Source organism: Lepisma saccharinum, chromosome 10, assembly GCF_977018435.1.
Source record: "Lepisma saccharinum chromosome 10, izLepSacc3.1, whole genome shotgun sequence".
In the NCBI taxonomy this organism is placed as follows: domain Eukaryota; kingdom Metazoa; phylum Arthropoda; class Insecta; order Zygentoma; family Lepismatidae; genus Lepisma; species Lepisma saccharinum.
The window spans coordinates 55,352,408-55,376,137 of NC_139238.1; positions in this window are offsets into that span (position 1 = coordinate 55,352,408).

Genomic DNA, 23,730 nt, shown 5'->3' on the forward strand with positions numbered 1-23,730 from the left:
TCATTTACACATTTATATAAATCTATGATATTTTTATTTTTGCTGTTTGTTTCAATTTCGTTAATTTTGCTTTTCAAGTAATCTCTTTTTTTACTTCTAAACGTGCGGTTAACTTCTCGTTTATTCTATTATAATTGTTTAGATTTGTATCATCAGAGTTATTTGACCACCTAAGTCTAGCCTGATTTCTTATATCTATTAGATTATGACATTCCTCATCAAACCATGGCTTACTTTTTCTCGGTTTATGGTAACCTATACTTTCTTTAGCTGCTGATTCTATTGCATTACGTATGTGCTCCCAATTCTTATTTACGTCTGTTTCATTTATATTTTCATCACCATTTAAATCCTGCAAAACATCAAATCTATTTTACAGTTTAATTTGGTAATCTTTCTTAATTCTTTCATCAGTAAACTTGAATCTTACATAGATAAAATAATTGGAAGTTGATAATTAAGGGTCACAGAAGAAATATTTTGCGTTATCATTAACAAAATATATATATTTGATGTAAGAAAAGAAAATATGCGTGTCGGTCTGACAGACTGTGTTGCTGATAGTATAAGACAATTAAAGGAAAATTGAAATCATTCTTAATATGGAAAAACTGTACTAATCGAATACTTTTGAGAATTGAATGCGAGAAATAAGCAGCAAGCAGTACGTACGTTGTGCGTCTCCCTGTCTCTGTAAGCAACTGTACTGTTGATTGTTAGGTCAGGGAGAGAGGGGTGGGGCTATCGCTGAGTTGAATCTTTTCCCGTTACTTTGGACCATAATATTGCAACTCTACAATTGTACGTCCAGCTGCAATACTACCACAGCGTTGATTTGATGTTCAAATCCAAGGTACGAAATTCCATGAAGGAAGGGGTGTTCTAAAATTTCCCCCAATCAAAATTTTCTGAGGGGAAGAGTTTTTGTTATAACAACAAAGATAAGCAATTAGTTTTGACTTCAAACATACTATACTAAGAATAATATGAGAAACACAAATGCAAAAAAGAACAAAGAGTGATCTCTGTCAGTGTGTGAATGTTGCATACATCTCTTGTTCTCTCTCTCTCTCTCTCTCTCTCACTTTCTTTCTTTCTTTAGAGCTGGTAACAGCATGGGGTTAAAACGTACAAAGTCATCAATTACATCAAATTGGACTAATATGGAACGTGGCCGTAGCTGTGAAGGGGATAGCCACCCTAGGCGCTGAGATAACGAGACCACTCGTATAAGGAAACTGAACCCAACTATCTCTGGAGCAGAGAAATTAGACGACCTGTTATTTTCCCTACATTTCTCACCTCCTTTCGGCGACTACCGCAAAGAATATAAATAAAACATAACACTTACATCTTAATAGGAAACTAAATTCTTCTTAATGTCTCTTATTGTTTGCCTCTCCATCTAGTTACGTAAAACATTGTTCATAATCATAGTATTAGTACATCAGATCTTCAATTTGCAATCGAATTTGCAGATGTGAACAATACTTGTTTGAATGAAGAAGAGGTGGGATGCACAACCGATTTTCCTTTTATTAGCCACATTTCTTGAATGCTAAGTTTTAGCTAGTTTATAAATGTAGCAAATTAATTTGAGTTTGTGTTTTAAGTCCACTTTATGCACAATAAGGCTAATCGGGACTGGACCTACAGTTTGAAGTGGGATCCGAACCACTTGTGACTCCACCGGGTATCGAACCCGGGACCCATAGATTACAAGGCAATGACGCTACCACTGCGCCATGGGGGAGGCCCTGTAGCAAATTAATGTCTTTATACATAGTTAATTATATTTTTTAATAATTAACACATATTTCATGGCAATTATATATATATATGTGTGTGTGTGTGTGTATGTGTGTGTGAGACAGAGAAAGAGAGAGAGAGAGAGAGAGAGAGTTTCGGGCTTGGTCCTCCCCCCCTAAAAATAATCCTGGGTACGGCTGTAAGGCGCAAGAACTTCTGAAAAAATATTTATTTTTCTGAAAATTTAAAAATATATTAATAATAATTTATCAATATTTTCTGAATTATTGCAACTCAACGTTGAGCAACGTCACCTCCAATGTTTTTGGACTGAGGTAGAAACTGCACTCGACCGTTGTAGAAGACAATCATGAAAATTATGAAATCTTCATTGATAGTGTCTTTGTGCAAAAGTTGTGCACAAAGTTGTGATAGTGCCTTTCTGATATTTTACACAAACCAAATGTTTTAAAATATTTCTAGAAGGGGATTATATCCATATTCTGCAATTAAGATAAGGTGTCAGGCTTGAAAAGTAAGTTGCTGCTTTGGAAGAGAACGGCTCAAGATGAAAACATTGTCGAGATTGCCTTCCTATATTTAGCATGTAGTTAGAAGGAAGAGGACTAAAATTTAACGAAGAAATCAAATCTGTCTTTGTGGAACACTTAGCACAACCTCATCTCCACTTCAAAAAGTACTTTCCACAGGTCGCACAGCCCAAATGGATCATTGATCCATTCAACGCACACCCTCAACCAAATTTTACCACAGTATCTTATTAATCTTTCCTCAGACAACACAGTGAAAACTATGTTTCTGCAAAGCTGCCTGAATATTTCAGCTCCGTGGGGAATGAATATCCATAGTTAAGTGAGAAAGCCTTGAGCATTCTGCCATCGCGATTTCTTTTCTATATGAAACTGAATTCTCAGCCATGGCGGTAATCAATTCAAAAGACAGATCAAGAGTAAATATCCACAATTAGATGCACCTTGGAATTTCCAAATATAGAGTCACTCGAGGGAATACACCCACTCTTTTTCTTAGCGGTTTATAGCTTCGTGAAATGAAGGAGTGTCGTAATGAAAAGGATGTCAAATGAAAGCTACATGATTTGGTATTGTTACCTATAAGTTTTATTACTGTAAGTCTTATAGCAAGATAACCAGACAGAAATAAACAGATGAACGTCAATTTGGGCAAATCACCCCGTGTTCAGGGAAATATGCCCACCCATTAGGGGTAAAATGCCCAATACAAGAAACAATTGTTGTAATACTTGACATAAAATATTTAAAGGAAAATAATACACAGCATTAACGGGAAGATTATTAATGTTTGTTTCGTAAACAGAACATCATTTGTACAGACAAGCATAGCGTTTCTAACAACATTTATCTTGAATTTACCATAGCCTCTTTTACTGTTTACATTTGTGAGAAATTGCATTGCACTTTGGACACATGGACGTGAATTTGATACATATTTCATGCATCCACATACTACAACGAATACACTGGATCCAGTCACATTGTGGTCCTATCTTCTCATAATAATGCCCATGGGCATATTGTACTTTATTTCTGTGGGCATATCACTCCACAGCTACAATCAGAAAATTGGATCACTCTGAGCACCATACGGCAGTTTCAATCTGCAGATATGTTTCCCTCACTCTTGATCTTTACACCAAATATAATTCAGTTTCTTTCTCTCTTGGGAATATTATTGCACACTGTTAATACAGCAACGTGCAAAAAAATATTACCTCAAAAATTGTCTTCTTACCTCATGAAATTAACCTTGAATAGCTTCAAATTCTTCTCACAAGCTCCGAACCTGCTGCCTTGTCTCTTTCAAACAAGAGTCGCAGAGTTGCCATAACATTAACGTTGCGCGAGATACGACGGGGTGGGCATTTAACCCCGATGGGCATATTCCCACGAGTGACTCTATAGTCTGATTCGATAAACTATGTGATGTCAAGCAAGCTCATACATCCCACTGACTTTTCGAATATTGAAATATGCCTGTTATTAACATCTATTATCGAGGTGTCCTTATTGTTTGTTTATCCCCTTTTCTCACGAATGTCGTATCGCTTTGTGAATTGACATAAACAATATACATCAACTGCATTATTCACACATTACATTTTCATTACTTTCATGTCTATTAACAGTAAATACAAACGTGAAGAGATTTAGTGCTGTTCTTTCACGGCCGTATGTATTTATCTATTCTTGTTTAGGGGAGACGCGTACAGATTTTGGCAGCTGAGGGGAGCCACTGCAGTAAGAAGTTTGAAAATCCCTGGCGTAAGTGATTGAATGATTCGGATATTACCTCAACTGCAACCTTCACAATTTTTTGTTTAGTGCTGAAGATGTTTTCCGTTTTTCCTGTGACGATTTTTTCGTGTGAAAGAGTGTTCTCTAAGATGTGATCTACAACAACATCAGACAGGCATTCAGATTATCTCATGTAGCCTTACATATGTTGAGCATAGTGGAGGTGTTTGTATTTTAAAGCTTTTGTACGTACAAACTGAAAGAAGCCTAAAGGTCCAATTACATGGAAATGGATTTCCTACAGAATGCCCTTGTTGGCGGTAGGCTGTATACAAGGCTAGAAACGATAGTTTGAAGGTTGACTAAAAGGCCTCTTTTGACGATTACGCCGTGTTCTGATTGCAACTTGCCTCTCTTCTTGATGCTATGGTAAGGACCATTCAGAACAAGAGTTTGGTCACATGAGGATAATCTGAGGAAAGGAGGCAAGGAAAATCCATAAATCGGTTTCTGTCTGTGGTTCTTGAGTGTTAGTTCTGTTTGCAGGTCTTTAAAAAGAGTAGCAGATATGAGATGCATTTGTGTTTATTAATATTTCGGAATTTATCCATAGCAATAAAATTTGTACGTGACAGATGCGATTAGTCGATAATGAAAATCTTTATTACTATCACTGCATAAAATGTTTGACATATTTAGTTGAACAACAATCTTTTGTTTCTTTATGAATGAATCCTGTGAATTTCATATACGTATGAATACGTACATACCCACCAAGTTCATTAAAAAGTACACTGAGTACATACTTTTCTTTTTCTTCTTAAACCTTTAATTTCGGCAATTGTCAGGCAAAATAGCAGCACTAACTGTTCCCCTTCGATGATCTTCCTCAAGTCGCTTGCGAATCCTATTTATTAGCTTGTCTGATCTTTGGAATGCCTTGTGGAAACGAAAGTCTACCAACAAGTAGGGTAACGAATATCGTGTGTGTGTGTGTGTGTGTGTGTGTGTGTGTGTGTGTGTGTGTATATATATATATATATAAATAAAAAAAAACAACCTAGGTGACAAAATACCACAACCTTTATTCCAAGACCAAGCAGCAAATCTAACAGGAATTCAAGCCTCGTGTGATTCAGCTCTTACGTTGTAGTTTAGGATATTTTTGTAAGACTGCAGGAATTCGTTCTAATGTTTTACCAACGGTGCAACTAATAAAACAATGAGATGGAATGAGGGTCATGAAGGGTTTTGCCAACCCTCCCTCCTAATTATTGGGCTTGTAATTAATTATAGAGATAATTACGTCTACATTTTCAGAATGACCATATGATTAGGTAGTAGTACACTGATATTTTCCACGTATTGGCTCATGATTATTCTCTTTTATGAGTATTTATTGGGAAGAGCAGGTAATTACATATAAAAATTGCTAACCCAGCCTTCATAACTCAGCCACGCACGCTGATATTATGTAGAAATTATCAATACTTCATATGAGACAAATATTTCCGTGTGAATTTCTTTCTTCAATTCGTTCTTCTCATTGGTGAGGAATCCTGACCCTGTGACCTAACTGCATTATTTCGTTAAAATTCTGTGCCTCCCCGATGGCTTAGTGGTAACGTCGTCGCCACTTGTAATCAAGTGGTCCCTGGTTCGATACTCAGTGTGTTCGGATCTCACTGTAAACTGTAGGTCCAGTCCCGATTAGCCTATCTGTGCATAAAAGTAGACTTGAAAATAAACTCAAACTCATTATATAAACCTCTACTTGTGGGGGTTTCTTTAACTTTTAAGGAAACTTAGAGAGGTTTGATTCGTCTGACTGTTGGGTGGTGAAGCGAGTTAAGTGGTCGACCTGCGATATATCGACTGTACTTCGCGAGTCTGAGTCACGGGCTGGACATGGGTGCTCTTTGTGCACGTCCTCTTATTAATTGTGCCTAATTATCGTTCATCCTCATGGTCTCAATTAGATAAAAGTTGTAGAAAAGTGATGTACAGTGTCTCTCAAAAGTTTAGGACAACGACATTTTAAACTAGGCAACCCAAATTACGTAAGGCGCTGGTGGGTTGCGCGTAGAGTTAGGCTCAATTTCAGGGTTGCCATAAGAAAATAGATATTTATGAAATACGCGAAAGGAATAAAATCAATTTTATTCTATAAAATCTAAAAAAAAATGTCAGTATTACATTTGTCGCAAATACGAAATACTTTCTGAAAGAAAGAAAATCGATTTTCTAGTATTTCATCGCTGATGAGTCTACACAAAGGAAAAGAGGAGATAGGAAACGAAAAGGGACAACAAATGAGAGGAGAAAAGGGGACGAGGAAAAGTAAAGAAGGGGAGAAAAGATAGGACAGATTTGGATAGGAGAAGTAATGAGGAGAAAGGGAAAAGATGCGAGGAGAGGAAGAAAATGGAGCAAAGAGGAGAAGAGAGGAGGGAGAGAGATAAGAGGAAAGGAAGTTTGAGAGGAGAGGAAGAGACGAGAAGAGGGGAGTTGAGAGTAGAGTAAAAGAGAGAACATGAGAAGAACGAAAAGAGGAGGAGAAGAGTGCAGTGGAGTCGGAAATCTAAGACAGGAGAGGAGATAAGAGGAATGGAGAAGAATGGGATGGAGACAAGAGGCGAGAACAGGAGGGAAGGCGATATGACATATAAACAGAGGAGAAGTAGGGAAGAGAAGAAGGGGAAGGACAAAAGAGAAAGGAGACGAGAGGAGAGATGAGGTATTTGTAGAAAATATCGTCTCAACGTCAAGAATTGATGCATTGATGAAAATGTCGTCATGAAACATTCAATAATATTTTAAAATGAATTGGAGAATGTATTAGATCGGTGCGAAATGCCTTTTGGCTGAGTTCAGACCGAGATAAAATCTGCCATGTAAGATCTTTGATTCTATCTGCGATTATACTACTAAAAACATGAATGTAATTTTCATAATTATCCAATTTTTCTGCAGTTCTCAGTTCGTTGAAATGGAGGTTTTGTTATTTAACATTTCTCCTCCCCCCATCGCCAATTCCAAACAGAATCATTCCGTTTCACATTGCGTGGACAATGAACACAATGGGATATGTCTAAAACTTTCGATAATTTTCTGCCACTCTAGGGGTTTGAACCTAAGACCATCAGGTTGAAAATCTATAACGGTAACCACTAGCCTACAAACTTCCGTTCTTGAGAAGAGCTAGGAGGAGCGACCAGTGTGAAATGCAGATATCAACTCTCCTCCTATATGTAATGTGTAAAGAATATTTGTTTGTAACAAGGAAAAAGAAGGTAGTACGAATCGGTGCAAATATTTAATGGAGAATTGCACATGATGAAAACTTTTCAGTCGATATTTGTGGAGGTATCCTTGCATAGAACTGGAGTGGGTAAAGGGGTAAAATTAGGAATTACCACAAATATAAATAGTTATTTCATTAATATTTGTCTTTGAAGCAGTACACAATTATCGTTAGAGTATCATAATTCACGATATTATACGTAAAAATATGCTTTTAGACATGTGTCAATTAATTTATTTGTTTATATTTTTTTAATAAATTCCAGATGCAGAACAATTTAGCCACTCTACACTGCTATTACAAATAATGTTGCAATGCTCTTGTTTAATAAAAAGTGAATTAAAAAAAAACAGGCCGTAAGCAGACTCGAATGTGTGACCACTAGATGCCCAGTGTAGAACTCTAAGCACTACACCACGCCTTTACCTTCCGCTCAAACAACAATTTTTATATATAGGACCCCGAATTAGAAAATTTAATAAAAATAGGGAAATTATCATGAAAATAGTTATATTTCACATATATGTAAGAAATAACATCTCCCATTTACGTATGAAACACAATGCCAGGCATATGTCCACTCCTACTGAGTCTGCATGCATTTCTACGCTCCACAAAATTATTGATAAGCCTCTCGCAGATGTCTCCAATTACGCGTATGATTTCCGCCTTCAGTTCCAAAAGGGTTCGTGGTTTTTAGGCGTACACCTGTGATTTCACAAACCCCCATAAAAATAAATCACAGGGTGTAAGATTACACTCCACCTGCCAAAACCCACACCAAACAGTCGTTCTCAACGGATGGATGGGTTTCACACTCCTGGATTATTCGAGAATTTTCAGAAGGAAACCACAACAAACGAGTCAAGACAATTGAGGCTACATTAATCGGCATCACAACAGATGCCAAGATTGGTAAGAACACGTCTGCCAACCTCGAAACAAAACAATAGCACTCGATTCAAATTCGGCGTCCTATGCAGAACACCCTTTATTTTTACCATTACGTAATCTTTCCTTGCAGTAGTGAAAAAAAATGATAATTATAAGAAAATTATGGATTATTAAATACAAGAATTATTATTTTTGTTGAGCATACGCTTCAAATAATTGTGTAAATTTAACAATGTCAAATTTTTGGAAAATATACATCTTTTTTTGAGAACCTTTTCCATTGAAAGAAATTGCAGTTCGAATACATATACATTTTCACAATCTATTTTGCTTTACAGGATTTATCTAATAGTGACCATTGTATTATTTTCCTATTTCATATATGACGTCACACAAATTTAATCTGTTTTTTTTTCCTTTTTTTACTACTGCTTCAATGGTCAATTTAGCATCTCTATCCATTACAAATTCTCTCAGTATTATTTGTATGTACTTATTGATAATTTCCACAATCAATTATCTTCACAGTAGTGTCATCTATAAACGTCTGGATAGGAGACGTTTTGAGCTGCACATTGTTCACTGCTAGACTACCTACTGAGGAGTAGGTAGTCTAGCAGAGATGGATCAATCAATCTCATATCTCTAATTATTTTCAAATCACAATATTTATTGTCTTGTTAAAGCGGCAGCTCACATGCAACACTTTTTTTTCCACGCGCTTCTCGTCCCTCGGTGAGATCTGCGGGTAAAGCTGTGTTAGCTGGCGTTTCTTCCGCCTCACCACTTCCAGGTAGAAACGGTCGCCCGAAGAGAAAGGGAAGATTTCTGCCTCTACCTTCCCTTGACCCCTCGCTCCCCGCTGCAATGGTTGAAAGCACGTGCTTTCAGTTCCACCAGTCTATCTCCTATAGGAACAGATAGGTTTATTTTGCTTCGCTTTTCCTCCACATCTGGTAAACGCGAAAATGAGGATGAGTGATGATATGATAAAATTAATGAAGGGAACTCACAAGGAACAATCCAGGCCGGAATTCTGACCCGCGACGAGCACGCATTCTTGTTCGTATGTGTTGTACTCTTTAGTGAATAATGAAAGAATTTGGAATGAAAAATGTATCCCAGAACTCAAAAAGCCAAATGAATATTATTGAAGAAACTACAAAAAAGTTCATTTTGTTACCTGCTATCATTCCGTGCATAAAGTGGACTTAAAACACCAAATCCACCAACAAATTAACCAACCGTGGGGGAGTGGTTTTCACAACGCGCTACGACACCCGAGTTTCGGGTTCGAACCCAGACCTTTGCATGAGTGTTCTTTGTGTGTGTCTCTTCATTAATTTTATCGTATCATCCTCGCCATTAACCAAATGTGACAAAAAGCGACGTTAAGTAACAAAAATCAAATCATTGATTGATTTGGTTTATTTTACTTCGCTCTTCCGCCACTTTTGGCTAATTGCGAAGATGATACGATAAAATTGATGATGGGACACACACAAAGAATACTCATGGCCAAGCCGAGATTCGATCCCGCGATCTCTGGCTTAGTAGTCAAATCAAATCTTTTTATTATTATTTTCGAAAGGGGGTGGGAGTTACATGTACTTTTTTTAGTACTCATTCATCATTTTGCAACCTCTTCCTGTTTTTGACGTTCTTTTTTAGGAATACTGGGCCCTAAAGGGGGACGGAGTATGACCCACACCAACCTCCCATTGAGCACGCCACTGATTGCTACTCAAAGTGTCAGCATCACCGCACGTCACTGATTGTTCAGGAAGGCATAAAAATATTCATACTTCTTGTGCGAACATTTGGACATGAGCGGTCAATGGCAACTTTTTTCTATCGAGTTATCTCATCTTTTCTCAAGAAATAATTTCCATCATCTTCTGGGATATTATTCTCTTCATCTTCATTTTTCATTTAATTAGTTCATGTTATGACTCACATGATCCTCATGATCTGCTTCTTGAGAAAATTCTTCATCTCGAAGCATTTTAGGTGAACTAGTGTTGATCTCTAATGAAACGTCCTCCAACATTCACCCTACACGCTATATACTCGTACTACATGTTTTGAAGGATTTCTTAAAAAATAGAAACGTCCACTTTAAAATCTGATCACACAACCCCTCTACATACGCCAGTGTGTTCCGTAGATTTTCGATGAGAAACGACAAGGAAACATTAAGTTGGAGGGAAATGGTCGAGTTCCAAAAAAATGCCATACTAATTTTCTGTGAAACTCTCGTATAAGGTTAATCTATTCTACTTTTTGTACCTAGAATGTTGAGACGTTCCTTTAGTTGTGAACAACAGGATTACTACGTCACGGTATTTGCACCATCCCCTTGGGCGGCAAAGTTATGAGACTCCTTTATATTTGGGCTACAACAGACCCTGTCAGGACGTGATAGCGGAACAATTAAAATATAATTGTCTTACCTTTACAACGTGTATGTTGTTCTATCACTAAAGAACACTCACAGTTACTTAACACCAGGTACATACATACACCATCACAATTCAAAGAAACTTTCTGTAAGAGTTGCTTAAAAAAAGAGGACTGTTGTCGTGGCAACTCATCACCAATATATCTGTGCAGACTGGATAGTTTTACAAATGTATAGAAACCGGAAATGACTTCCGCTTCCGGTATCACTTTTAATAATATATTAAACCAGAACGTATAAAGTTGTTAACACTAACAACAATATTAACACAAACAAATAAATCAAAGATATTACTGCAGAAATTACAAATAAAACATATACATCGTAAAATAAACAAGGCGTATCAATGTCATAGCGAAGTTTTTATGAAGTAAATGAACATTGGTGAACAAAAATTACAACAAAATGGCGAAATCAATACACTATAACACATAATAATATACTTTTACTGAATGGAAGTCAATTAAATCACTACGAACTTCTTTTAAAAAACAATTAAAATATGGAATTCATTTCCCATTTAGTGAAACTTTCGTACCTAATGTTTGTCTCTTATTATTTCTTCCTCTGTAATTTCCCTTTGATAAATATTGTACATTTTCTTCTGCCATTATGTTATGAGTTTGTGACTTCTTGCTGCTTCAAGACAAGCATTTATTCTAAAAAAAGTTCACATGCCGGCTAACAGCAATGATATTTCCGTTGCCTCTACGCAGACATTACACAATCTCGTTTAAACAATAATGATAACCTAAATAATACGTTTAGCCGTCAGCCATTTTCTTGGACTTAAGGGGTCTGTGAGGAGGTAGGAACGTTAAGAAGTATACGTAACAGCATAAAAGCTGTAAATATTTCACTTTATGGTTTTATGGTTATAGTCTTTGTGACGGTGGATCTAGAATTCGTTCCTGAGAGGAGTGCAGAACATGTTGTAAGCATAAGGCGTAACTTTGGATATATAATGTCCAGATCTTTCTATGTAGATATTAAAAATATAACACATCTATATACAGGGTGTACATAAAATAATATAGCATTTTCAACATTTTTTTATTTCTCGTAGCGAGAGGGTATGAGAACAAATGTCACAATGTATGAAAGAAGAACTGTGAAATATTTTTTTTAAACATACCCGCAAACTTGTACTTTCCCTCATTGCCGCAAGTGACGCCACTGTCGAAAAATGGCGACTTCCCTGCAGAAAGCATTCTGCTTATCTACCGCGGTCGCCACGTTCCCCCTAACGCACATCATGTGATTTCTTTCTTTAGGGATTTGTGAAATACCATTTTTATGTGCCACCATTACCGACCGATCTGACTGAATTGTAAAACCAGATTGTTTAAGCCATTCAGTCCATCACATCAGACATGCTGATACGAATGTGGCAGGAAATGGGATTCTGAGCGATGTATGCCGTGTCCCAAGGGATCGTACATTGAGCACTTGCAATGTAAGTTGCACATACTTGGATAGTTCTTCTTTCATCTAATGTAACATTTGTTCTCATACCCTGTCGTTACGAGAAATAAGAAAATAGTGAAACTGCTGTATTATTTTATGTACATCCTGTATAATATTCACATCAAGACAATTACAAGAGTTAGTTTTAGGTTATAATTTGTCAAAGTGGAATTACAACCACTGTTCAATGTAACACAACCAGGAAACGAACCAAGGACACATTGATCACAAGATGACAGCAGATTTTTGTGATATGGAAGTAGTTGTACGTTTATTTATATTAGCAATACTTACAGAAAGAAAGAGGCCAATTTGAGATTTCATTGCCTGAGAGGAAACTGTCACAAACTTTGGAAATATCTGACCTTGATTACTTTCTATTTGTAACATCAGTTAACCAGTTAACGTTATTGCACAAGTCCCACAATCAATTTCTAGTGTTCACTTATTTCAATGTCTATTAAATCTAGTCAAAACAATGTATTTGTGCTGAACTTTTTCATTACTATCTGGAAAAGGATTACTCGAACATTGTTTTGTTCGTTTAAGATAATGCTACCAATATTTATTACTTTCGGAAGGGGCAAGTGTCCTAGTGCTCCTCCCGTTCGATCCCCTTGTATTATAGTATTTTCGAAACTTTTGGAAATATTTCTGGCTTCTGAATTGTCAATGCTCTTTTACAGCATTCTGCATTGGAATTTTTCATTTTTAGAGGCGATACCTATTCTTCTGTACCCTTATAAGCACGCATGTGTGACCCAATTTCTTTTAAAAATTAAGGTGTTTCTAATATAAACATGTTCTATTTGGATTCTCTGGTGTTTGAAATATGTCTTAGGAATTGGATTATTTTATATTACTGTTTATATTTTTATATGTTTCTTCTTCTTGTCAAATATTTGTATTTCGTTCTTATGCTAACTTTCTCCTTTAGTTTGTGATATGTGCTTATGAGTTTATGTATATGGGTGCTGTACTTTGAAATTTTCTGTATACCGCACTATAGCCTAATACTGTTTGAAATAAATAAATGAGTAGCAAATGCAGAAAGATATACTTACCTACTGATTTTATTCTTCCGTCAAAGAGTTCACAGAGATTTGTAATCTCTCGTTTCGCAATACTTGGTCGAGCACATATACATAAGAAGTATTTTGCTCGCTTGTGTGTCTAATAAACTAGAGCTGTTCTACCTTATGAACTTTACGACCATCTTATCGTAGCAATTTTGCTGTTTTTCCAATAGCTTGTTCTTTTATGTTTATATTGCGTTCGTGGTAGAGAAATCTAAAACTGATACTGGCATATGAAGCGGAATCAGAGAAAACACCGTGACCACGTGGAAAACTGTAAGAGATAACTGTGGGTACTGATAAACTATAATTATACGTATTGTGGTGAAGTCGGTTGTGGGTCATTCCATGCGAAATCAACCGATAAAAAATATTTTTGAACCTTTGGGTTTCAAATATTTTAGAATATTTATTTATACATTGTACAGTGTCTCTCAAAAGTTTAGGACAACGACATTTTAAACTAGGCAACCAAAATTACGTAAGACGCTGGTGGGCTGCGTGCAGAGTTAGGCTCAATTTCAAGGTTGCCATATGCACAATAGATATTTATGAAATACGCGAAAGGAATAAAACCAAGTATTATTGTATAAAACTCTAAAAATATCAGTATTACATTTGTCGCAAATAAGAAATACTTTCTGAACGAAAGAAAGTAGATTTTCTAGCATTTCATCGCTGATGAATCTACACGAAGGAAAAGAGGAGAGAGAAACCGAAAAGGTACAACAAATGAGAGGAGAAAAGAGAAAGCAAAAAGGGAAGAGGAATAGTAAAGGCGGGAATAAAAGATAGGACAGATGTGGATAGGAGAATTAATGAGGAGAAAGGGAAAAGATGCGAGGAGAGATGAGGAAAATGGAGCAAAGAGGAGAAGAGAGGAGGGAAAAAGGTGAGACGAGAAGAGGAGGTTTGAGAGGAGAGGAGGAGACGAGAAGAAAGAAGTTGAGAGTAGAGTAAAAGAGAGAACATGAGAAGAACGAAAAGGTGAGGGGAAGAATGCAGTGGAGTCGGAAATCTAAGACAGGAGAGGATATAAGAGGAGTGGAGAAGAATGGGATGGAGACAAGAGACGAGAACAGGAGGGGAAGGCGATAGGACATATAAGCAGAGGAAAAGAAGGGGAGAGAAGAAGGAGAGGGAGAGAAGAGAAAGGAGACGAGAGGAAGAGGAGAGATGAGGTATTTGAAGAAAATATCTTCTCAGCGTCAAGAATTGATGAATTGATCAAAATATCGACATGAAACATTCAATAATATTTTAAAATTAATTGGAGAATATATTAGATCGGTGCGAAATGCGTTTTGGCTTAGTTCAGAGCGAGATAAAATCTTCCATGTAAGATCTTTGATTCTACCTACGATTATACCAGTAAAAACATGAATGTAATTTTCATATTTTTAAGAATTATCCAATTTTTCTCCACTTCTCAGTTTGTTGAAATGGAGGTTTTGTTATTTAACATTTCTCCTCCCCAATCGTTAATTCCAAACAGAATCATTCCGTTTCACAATGCGTGGATATTGAAACCAATGGGATATGTCTAAAACTTACGAAAAGTTTCTGCCATCGGAGGGGTTTAAACTTATGACCATCAGGTTGACGATCTACAATGGTAACCACTACCCTACAAACTTTTTTGTTCTTGAGATTAGCTAGGAGGAGCTGACTAATGTGAAATGTAGATGCAACACTCCTCCTACATGTAATGTGCAAAGAATACTTGTTTGTACGTAACTAATGATACGAAGGTAGTACGAATCGGCGCAAACATTTAATGGAGAACTGCACATGATGAAAACTTTTCATTCGATATTTGCGGAGGTATCCTTGCATTGAGCTGGAGTAGGTAATGGTATAAAATTAGTATGTCCTAAATTACCACAAATATAAATAGTTTTTCATTAATATTTGTCAATGCCTTTGAAGCAGTACACAATTATCGTTAGAGTAGCATAATTCAGGATCTTATACTTAAAAATATCCCTTTGAACGTGTGCCAATTCATTTATTTGTTTATTTTGTTTTTAGTAATTTCCCGATGCAGAACAATGTAGCTACTTTACACTGCTATTACAAATAATGTTACAATGCTCTTGTTTAATAAAAGGCGAATTAAAAAAATGACACGTCGTAAGAAGCCTCGAACTTGGGACCGATAGATGAAAAGTCGAGGACTCTAAGCACTACACCACGTCTTTACCTTCTGTTCAAACAACAATTTTTATATATTCAGTCACTGAATGTAATTGTAAATGTAGTTGGATATTCATTGAGTTGAACTTTTACTTTAATTTTTTTTAACAGTTTTTCTTGTATTAGCAGCTATCTTCGAGAAAAAAAATCGAAGTGATGAAGAAAAACGAAAATATTGGTAGCTGTTTCTTCTAACTTATTATTTTGATTAGACACTATTGATGGAAAATATCTAGATGCTTCTAGATTGTAGGACGCATTAAGTACGTTTTATGCACAGTAAGCTTAATCGGCTCTCGACCTACAGTTTAAAGTGGCCACATTGTGCTTCCACCAGGTATCGAATCCGGGACTCCTTGATCACAAGGCGGCGACGTTACAGCTACTCCATCTGGGAGGCATCGAAGTATTTGAATGTCTATAAACAATGTAAGCTTTATTTCAACCTGCGAATCCTCCACAGCATGTGTAGAAGTGCCTGCTTTTCTCGTTTTCGTGAAATTAAAAATCAACTGACATATGTATGTTTATGATTAAATGGAATGATAATTATAAAGAATGATAAATGGCCAAAGATAAATTAGAAGCTACTTTATATTCAGGTTTATGGAAAAATTGTTCTGTGGCTTTATTAATGAGAAATGAAATGAGCACTTTATATCTATTATGTAGAATATCTTTGTTTTGCGTTTCCTTACGCAACAGCAAATAATAGTAATAATAATAATCCTTTGCGCAACAGCCCATGAAGGGCCTTGGCGTACCTACCGACTGCCGGTCTCCCTCCCACGCTTTCCTTCGTCACCTCTAAGCATGGAGATCTGCAACCAGGATTGGAATATTTGGGGGGTCAGCACGACGTATCCCCAGCCGACGCAACAGCAAATACATTTCATAATACTGTTCTGAAAACTTGACTTTCGTCAATACACAAGGCAATTCGTCTGTTGCAGTATCACACGAAAAGAACATCGTCCTGCAATGTAGAAGCCTCTACATATATTCCATTAATAAAGTTTAATCGCAATAATAAGTTAGAAGTAATAACTCGCATTTTCACAATGAAACATGTTCAAAGGGATATTTTTACGTATAAGATCGTGAATTATGATACTCTAACGATAATTGTGTACTGCTTCAAAGACATTGACAAATATTAATGAAAAACTATTTATATTTGTGGTAATTTAGGACATACTGATTTTATCCCTTTACCTACTCCATCTCAATGCAAGAATACCTCCGCAAATATCGAATGAAAAGTTTTCATCATGTGCAATTCTCCATTAAATATTTGCGCCGATTCGTAGTACCTTCGTATTCTTTGTTACAAACAAGTATTCTTTGCACATTACATGTAGGAGGAGTGTTGCATCTACATTTCACATTAGTCAGCTCCTCCTAACCATTCTAAATAACGAAAGTTTGTAGGCTAGTGAGTTCGACCTCCGTGGCGAAGTGGTTAGCAGAGCGCGCTACAACGCCAGGGGTTCTGGGTTCGAGTCCCGGGTAAGGCATGGGTATTTGTGTTCGTCCAGTTGATAAGAAACAAAGAAAAATGAAAGAATTGAAAAGTGTAAAAGTGAGAAAAAGAGTTAATGGTGAGGGATACCTCCGTGTAGGGGGTATTTCCTTTAAAAAAAAGTGGTTAGCAGAGCGCGCTACAACGCCAGGGGTTCTGGGTTCGAGTCCCGGGTAAGGCATGGGTATTTGTGTACGTCCAGTTGATAAGAAACAAAGAAAAATGTAAGAATTGAAAAGTGTAAAAGTGAGAAAAAGAGTGAATGGTGGGGGATACCTCCGTGTAGGGGTATTTCCCTTTTATAAAAATAAAGTGGTTAGCGTTGTAGATCGTCAACCTGATGGTCGTAGGTTCAAACCCCTCCGATGGCAGGAACTTTTCGTAAGTTTTAGACATATCCCATTGGTTTCAATGTCCACGCAGTGTGAAACGGAATGATTCTGTTTGGAATTAACGATTGGGGGAGGAGAAATGTTAAATAACAAAACCTCCATTTCAACGAACTGAGAAGTGGAGAAAAATTGGATAATTCTTATAAATATGAAAATTACATTCATGTTTTTACTGGTATAATCGCAGGTAGAATCAAAGATCTTACGTGGCAGATTTTATCTCGCTCTGAACTAAGCCAAAACGCATTTCGCACCGATCTAATACATTCTCCAATTAATTTTAAAATATTATTGAATGTTTCATGTCGATATTTTGATCAATGCATCAATTCTTGACGCTGAGAAGATATTTTCTTCAAATACCTGATCTCTCCTCTTCCTCTCGACCCCTTTCTCTTCTCTCCTTCTCCTTCTTCTCTCCCCTTCTTCTCATCTGCTTATATGTCCTATCGCCTTCCCCTCCCGTTCTCGTCTCTTGTCTCCATCCCATTCTTCTCCACTCCTCTTATATCCTCTCCTGTCTTAGATTTCCGACTCCACTGCACTCTTCCCCTCACCTTTTCGTTCTTCTCATGTTCTCTCTTTTACTCTACTCTCAACTTCTTTCTTCTCGTCTCCTCCTCTCCTCTCAAACTTCCTCTTCTCGTCTCATCTCTTTCTCTCCTCTCTTCTCCTCTTTGCTCCATTTTCCTCATCTCTCCTCGCATCTTTTCCCTTTCTCCTCATTAATTCTTCTATCCACATCTGTCCTATCTTTTATTCCCGCCTTTACTATTCCTCTTCCCTTTATGCTTTCTCTTTTCTCCTCTCATTTGTTGTCCCTTTTCGTTTCCCCTCTCCTCTTTTCCTTTGTGTAGGATCATCAGCGATGAAATGCTAGAAAATCTACTTTCTTTCATTCAGAAAGTATTTCTTATTTGCGACAAATGTAATACTGATATTTTTAAAGTTTTATACAATAATACTTGGTTTTATTCCTTTCGCGTATTTCATAAATATCTATTGTGCATATAGCAACCCTGAAATTGAGCCTAACTCTGCACGCAACCCAACAGCGCCTTACATAATTTTGGTTGCCTAGTTTAAAATGTCGTTGTCCTAAAACTTTTGAGTAGCACTGTACAATAACGAAATAAAAGCATGGAAGAAAAAAGCAATTTGATTCATGTATATACTTGGAATAGCTCTATTCCCGTCTTTTCTTGGAGAATTGATTAATCAAATTACTTTCATACAGACTTATTAAACCACTAAGAGCTTATTTAACAATATATTCCAACATATCAGATAGTTTAAATTAAACTGGCAGTATTTTTATTTAATTATACAGGGTGTTCCAAAATACATATGGGGTTTCAATTCTTCTATTACATTACATATACATATCCATTACAGAAATGAAACATACCTTAAAAGGAAAGGTAACTCAAACAGTTTTTGTTTCTTCTTCGCAAGTGTTGTTTCGTAACTCCGCCGCAGCACGGCGCTAGTAGTAAAAATGGAGATGACTCCTGAGCGTAAAGCCTTCTGTAACTTGGAATTCGCAAGGTGTAACTCAGCAATTGGAGTGCAACGTGCTTTCCGGCGGGAATGTGGATGTGATCCCCCATCGAATAACAACAGATGATACAACCAATTTAAGAATACGGGATGCCTGTGCAAAGGGAAGAGCTCCGGAAGACCACGTCTACCAGATGAGCAAGTGGAACAGGTCAAAGCAAGTTTCGGTCTGAGTCCCAGGAAATCTGTAAGGCGGGCGAGTCGAGAACTGTCAATGCCGTCCACGACTGTTTGGAGGGTGTTACGAAAGAGACTGCACATGAGACCGTACCGTGTACATCTGTTACAGGCCCTAAAGCCTGAAGATAATGTGACCCGCGCCAACTTCTGTGAAAATGTGCTGAATATGGAAGATGATTTTCTTACATGTGTGATCTTTAGTGATGAAGCCTCATTTCATCTTAGTGGACGAGTGAATACGCATAATGTGCGTATTTGGGGATCTGAAAATCCACACCAAACAGTGCAGGAAATGAGGGATTCGCCAAAAGTGAATGTCTTTTGTGCTCTATCCACCCCCCCCCCAAAAGTGTATGGACCTTTCTTCTTTGTGGAAAACACTATCGCCGGTACTGCTTATTTGGACATGCTCCAGCAATGGTTCTACCCTCAACTAGATCGTGAACAAAAAAGAAACATCATCTGGAAGTACGGAATTGGTTGAATGCTGTTTTTCACCAACGATGGATCGGTCGTCATTGTGAGGATGACGTGGCTCTTCTGCAATGGCACCCAAGATTTCCCGACCTCACCCCCTGCGATATCTTTCTGTGTATACGTGCCACCGCTACCTGCCGACCTCTTTGAATTGCGACGCAGGATTGATGCAGCTGTGGAGTCTGTTATACCAGACATGCTAGCTTCAGTGTGGGAAGATATTGCCTATAGACTAGATGTGTGCCGTGTCACAAGGGGATCCCACATTGACCACTTGTAACTTGTGACAAAACACTGTTTGAGTTACCCTTCCTTTAAGGTATGTTTCATTTCTGTATTGTATATGTAATAGAATATACACTTCATTAAAACCCCGATATTCATTTTGGAACACCCTGTATTAGTAACTCATTAATATGTTGGAAATTTCCAGTTAGAAAATACATCGTAATCATATAGACGAAAATTACATAACGCTCTTTTTTCAAAGCTTCTCGCGTGATGTAATTTGATGTTCGTGAATACTTTGTTTATGCGCGTTGTAAACTACTCCCATGATTCAAGGACAATGTTTTCTCTAACCCGAAAGCAAAGAGCAAAGTTCCATTGCTGGTTTGTAGCGCTGCAAGATAAGCAATTCACTTGCGATAGTGTTCCACAGGATAAGGAGTCTGTGGAATCTCTTCCTGTCTGGAAAAAGTTTTCTCGTCTGTGGATTTATTGCCTGGTAAGTAATTTCTTCTCACTTCTGCGGATGTCACGAACTGTGATCACATAGAACTGAATCATTGTTTTTAATGACACAAGAGTAGCTCTAGTGAGTGCGATGAAGAGACTTTTCCCTCAAACTCTAGTGATCCATCATTATTAATCAGTTCCGAGAAATTGTCCTCCCCGATGGCGCAGTGGTAGCGTCGTCGCCATGTAATCAAGGGGTCCCGGTTTCGATACCCAGTGGAGACACATATTCGTTCGGATTCCACTTTAAACTGTAGGTCCAGTCCTGATAAGCTATTCTGTGAATAAAGTGGACTTAAAACACAAATTCAATCAATCAGATCTGAAAAGTCGCATATTGATTGATTTGCTTTATTTTACTTCCCTTTTCTACCAATTTTAGCTAATCACAAATATGAGAATAAATGGTGACAATATGAAGTTCACGAGAGGGCAATCACATACACACATGGACAGAGCAAAACACAAGGTCCACAGAAGATTATATAGGTTGTGAGTACAGGCGCCAGAACCTCGTTATTCCGCAAAATACAGTCAAAAGCATATTACGCAGGAAAGAGTCTGGCTGCAGGAAAGGCCAACCCTTTTATATTTATTTATTTATTTGAGAAATCCTGAATACAGAGAGGGTCCATTTTATATCAGGATATCAACAGCGAGAAAAATAGAAATTAACAAATGAGAAGCACGCACACATATGTAACAAGAATAATACAATAAAAAAAATAAAAAAAAATAAACAATAATAATAAAACAATAACAAGGGTATAACAAATATTAATTTCTCTTCAGCTGCTTGATGCACGCATTTCTGAAAGCCTGCTTATATCGCAGAATCTTCCGTGAAAGCTCACAAAACCCAGTCCGACATAAGATGTATGACTGGATTTACACATTTAACATAGTTGATTTTATTGCAAATACGAACCCCTGTATAAATATGTCTATTTACATCAAGTTTTTAAAAGATTTATTCACAAGGAAGTACCGAAATTCCTCTTCACACAGGAAGAAAAATAAATCGGTTTCTTCACGTGGTAGAATACTACATGGTATCTCTTTCCTTGTGTCCATCGATATTATTTCAACGTTGATTAGCGGTCCCGTGGCTTTTGGTGAACATCTCCATTTAGAATAATATATCACTGTCTGCTTTGATTATATACGTTAATAAACACGTTTGTGGAAAGTCTGCATGTAATTAGCTTAGAAATAGAACTATAATTTCGTCTGAAGTGGTTTGTTGGACTCAAGTCTTTGGAAATTGCGTTGGAATCTTACGATAGATGGATTCTCGGGTCTCATTTTATAACTATAGTTACAAAGTATGTCCGTTATATGACATAAATTCTTCACACTAACATTATATTATGTAAACAAATTACCGAAAAATTAAGGCTCGACCAGGACTCGAACCCAGGTCTGTGGCATAACGTGTCATTACTCTACGAACTGTGCGTTCCAAACACTAAGGTAATTAATGTTATGTGCATGGGCGTATTTAAGGGAGGGTTCAACAGGTCCAATCCTCCTTATGGTTTTGTAAAATTACCTGTTCTATCCGCTTGTTCAAAAAAATTTCATCGGACTTATATTATTCTCCTAAATTTGAGACGTATAGGACGGGATACGGATGGGTAGGACATTATGTAATTCCACACACCAGATGGGACTGCAGACTTAATGTCTGCAATTTCCTGATAGATTCGGAATTTCTGCGATAAGAAACTGCATTGGGACTGGCAAATCAGTTATAATGTTTCCCCTCGAGTCTTGTTAAAGGAATTTTGTTTTTAGAAACGGAATGCAAGAAAACCAGGGAAACACCGTAACATTCTCAAGTTGTTTGACACAAGATGAACAGAAAAGTATCAATACTAAGTAGCGTGATTGTGGAAATGTATTCACTAATTGTAGAAACTTTACAGTCTTTACAATTTGCTAGTAGAGGAGAAATATTTCTGCAAGCTCTTCAGTTTCTTCACTGTGTAAACTGTGGGGAGTTAGAAACATCTCCACTTGTTCTAAGCAAATTGTTTTCATGCAGTTCAAGATTATGTTGGGGACATCAAAAGATGAACTGTTCAGAACTATGAACATGACAGTATTCTAATAGAGATATTAAAAAAATAATATAATAAATTAAGAGAGAGTTCTGAGAACTTTAATGAAATTTAATCCAAAGTATAGAAACTACTTAGAGACTATGATGAAGAAACGAAGAGACATAGAACACCCAGCAGTCACATCTGAAGGAATAATGCACCAGCTGAGAGCCCAAAAGAATATTACAAGAAAAACCTTCGTTGTCCTCTTTTGGACCATTTTGTAGTAGAATTGAACTTACGTTTCTCTGAATACAGACAACACATTGCAAAATTTCAACAACTTATTCCAAAAATGTGAAATGGCTATCACTCATTCATTGGAACAGTGCGTCAAAATGTTGGATGGCCTGGTTGTTAGATTGGATTTTGATAGCTTGATCATACCTAGGCCTGCTTTCCGGGACAATCCCGGGATGATGTCATTTGTACTGGTGTCCCGAATAGTTTCTTCGGGATGCACAAATGTCCTGGAATCGGGTGGAAAAAAAGAAATGCAAATGACAAGATCAAGGGAAAAGCTGAACCAAAACGTGATCATAAAGGCATGTAACTGCTTAGGTAACGCTGAAGGAAGTAAACCATTCATTGCTTGAAAGCTCGTGGGATTAAGATAAATAGATGTTTTTAAACCACACGCCGTGCTGATGCTGGGTCAGGTAGTTGCGGAGTTTTTGGAAAAGAGGGATGAAGTCGTTGTTAAATTAGCTTTGTTTTATCTACGTTCAAGCGAGAAGTGGATTCAGCAATCTCTTGTACTCATCCTATCTATGTAAGTCTTTCATAGTTACTGCTGGTATAAGCCAATTGAGGGTCATTTATTTCGGCCGAGATTAGATTGGGACCATACGGCTTTGAATGACAGTACTAAAGAAGATTGAGTTTGAGTTTTAAGTTCACTTTATACACAGATAAGCTAATCGGGAAATCCCATACAGGGATACAATTTGGGTTCACGAAAGGTAAATGCACTGACGATGCATTACGCCTGCTATCGTCTACAACACAAAACACTCCAAACAAGTACATGGTTGGAATTATGGTGGACACCGCCGGGGCATTTGACAACTTGTGGTGGCCCAGCCTTTTTGAAACACTTAGAAACATGAACTGCCCAGGTACACTCTTCCTACTTCTGAAAAGTTATTTCTCTAACAGAAAAGTTAGCATCAAATATCCGGATCTACAAGTGAGTAAGATTACGTCAAAAGGTTGTCCTCAGGGTTCCATTCTGGGACCCGAGCTTTGGAATACTAACTTGGAGCCTGCGCTTATGAAACTACAAGACCATCCAGACATAGACCAGATCATAGCT